The 2,865-nt window shown below is 37.6% G+C and overlaps 1 pseudogene; it reads left to right on the top strand.

The window, feature by feature from the left end:
• The first annotated feature begins 1,147 nt into the window (after window positions 1-1,147).
• LOC117022558 (peptidyl-prolyl cis-trans isomerase D-like) lies at window positions 1,148-2,244 on the top strand (annotated as a pseudogene).
• The last annotated feature ends 621 nt before the right edge of the window (window positions 2,245-2,865 follow it).

The following is a 2,865-nucleotide window of genomic DNA, read 5'->3' as shown; positions in this document are numbered from 1 at the left end:
TGCAGATGGCAGATAAATATCTGAGCTACTCCGTGAATCAAGGATAAGATAAGCCTCTGAATTGTCTATGGCAAATACTTATTATCTTTCCCATATTTATGGATGTTAAAACAATATTTTGCATATAATAAATGATCGCTGTTTCCATTGGGGCATTGATGTGATGATTTGATTTGGAAGTTCTGAAATTCTATTTGATCTAATTTAACAAGATAAAGATTGAGTGTCTCCTTTTTCTTCTGAGTACGTTACTTTTCTCTCCCTTATCAAATCATTTTGACAAAGCTGCCTCTTCCTCTTCTTTCCCATGTACTTTGGTGAAGTTCATCAACATAGAACTTTGAGCTCAGGCTTTTATAGTAGAGACACCAAAAGAATTCTGGGAATTGATCAAGTCCTGCCACCTTAAAATGGGCCTTGACGTATTATTAAAGGCCCAGAAAAAATAAAAGGGGACTGGGGTGTGGTTCTGAATTAATGTTTTAGAACATGACTATTTTGGTTGACTATATTAAAGATGATCAAGGCCACAGTTTTCACATTCAGGACATCATGATGCACGACACAGCATCTATAAAGAGCACGAATTCTAGAGCCACACAGTTGGGGTTCAACTCCTGTCTCCGCCACTTTCTTTCTGTGTGGCCTTGGGCAAGTTACTTAATCTCTCTGTGTCTCATTTTCTCATCTGTAGAGCATCTACTTCCTTAGGGTTGTTATGAGGATTGAATTAAATATTTATAAAGTGCTGACAACAGGGCCTGGTACGGAGAAGTACTATGTAAGTGTTTGTTAAGCAAATAAATTTTCTCCATCACCACTTTCAGCAGAGCTGCTAAGAAGTAGCAAAAATAAGCCATTTAAGGCTTCTCTCTTCTTCCCCAGCCTAGCCTACGCTCTTGTAAGAGTGGCAGGATTTTTCAAATTTATGTATTATTTGTTTATTTTTTGAATTGGTAAAATTTTGAATTGGTAAAATTTGCCAAATCTTTTTGGTAGAAGATGTGTACATCTTACAAAATTTAAAAGATTATAAAAAGAAGTCAGCACCACCGCCAGGTCTTCCCAGAGAGAGCCGCTCTGGGGTTTCAGCTCCTGAGAGGCCGGGCGGTGCTGAGCCCGCTTCCACATGCGTCTGCAAGTCAAAATGTAACGTCCCTCCACCCAGGAGAAGCCCTCCAACCCCAGTAACCCCCACATATTCTTTGACATGGACATGGGAGGCGAGCAAGTTGGTTGAATTGTCTTAGATTTGTTTAAATTGTACTCCAAACTGCAGAAAACTTTCATGAATTGTATGTAGGAGAAAAAGGCATTGGGCCCGTAACTGGGAAACCTCTCCATTTCAAAGGATGCCCGTGCCATCAAATTATTGACATTTATGATTCAGGGTACAGACTTCTCAAATCAGAATGGGAGAGGTGTAGAAAGTATTTATGATGAAAAATTGGAAGATGAAAATTTCTATTATAAGTATGACCAGGAGGGTTTATTGAGCCTGGCAAATGCAGGCTGCAATACAAATGGTTCTCAGTTCTTTATCACAACAGTTCCAATTCCTCGTTTGGATGGGAAACATGTGGTATTTGGCCAAGTAATTAAAGGAATAGGTGTGGCAAGAATTCTGGAAAATGTAGAAGTGAAAGGTGAAAAACTGGCCAAATTGTGCACGATTGCAGAATGCAGAGAATTGAAGGAAAGGGATGCTTGGGGAATATTCCCAAAAGAACGGTTCTGATGACAGTCACTCAGATTTCCCCGAGGATGCAGATATAGATTTAAAAGATGTAGATAAAATATTAATAACAGAAGACTTAAAAAACATTGAAAATACTTGTTTCAAATCCCAGAACAGGGAGATGGCCACTAAAAAATATACAAAAGCTTTAAGATATGTGGAACGTTCAAAGGCTGTTAGTGTGAGAAAGCAGATAGATCAAAGCTGCAACCTGTAGCTTTAAGCTGCATGCTGAATGTTGGTGCTTGGAAATTGAAGATGTCAAATTGGCAGGGAGCAATGGAGGCTCTTGAAATAGACCCATCAAATACCAAAGCACTGTACCATAGAGCGCAAGGATGGCAAGGATTAAAAGAATATGATCAGGAATTGGCAGATCTTAAGAAAGCTCCGGAGATAGCACCAGAAGATTAAAAGCTATCCAGGCAGAATTGCTGAAAGTCAAACAAAAGATAAAGCCACAGAAAGATACAGAGAAGGCAGCATAAGCAAAAATGTTTGCTTAATAAGGAATTCAGTTGTGGTTAAATATTACGCATTGATTGTATCAAGGCAATAAGAAAATTAAAGGGGTTTTGTCCCTCATGTGTATCCTTCAACACTTCAATTCCCCATTGTTTAAGTTTAAGAATTCTGATACGGGTTCATTCTTAATAAAAGTGTTATAAAATACAAAAAAAAAATTACAAAAAGATAAAGAATAAAAAGTAAGTTTTTCTTCTATCCTAGGCATCCAGATTCTGAGCTCCCAGAAGCAATAATTGATACTAGTCTGTTATAATCTTCCTAAGATAGTCTGTACAGAAACTATATTATGACTATCTATATGATACTACATCATATAGATCATTTTCACAGATATGTTTTTAACACGCATGATAACATTGTATTCTGTTCTGCACTTCGCTTTTCTTCACTTAGCAGTGGCTCTTGAGGATCCTTCTACATTAGCACATAGAGAGTGGCCTTATTCTTTTTGATGGCTGTGGAGTATTCCTCTAGATGGGTGTACCATATTTATTTAACCTGTCCCCTGTTAATGGACATTTAGTTTTCAAACTTTTCTATTATAAACAATACTGAGAATCATACCCTGTAAACGTGTCCATTTGCAAATCAATGAGTAT

Source organism: Rhinolophus ferrumequinum, chromosome 5 (genome assembly GCF_004115265.2).
Source record: "Rhinolophus ferrumequinum isolate MPI-CBG mRhiFer1 chromosome 5, mRhiFer1_v1.p, whole genome shotgun sequence".
NCBI lineage: Eukaryota > Metazoa > Chordata > Mammalia > Chiroptera > Rhinolophidae > Rhinolophus > Rhinolophus ferrumequinum.
Note: the sequence above shows the minus strand (reverse complement) of the source record. Positions and strands in the feature narration are given on the sequence as shown.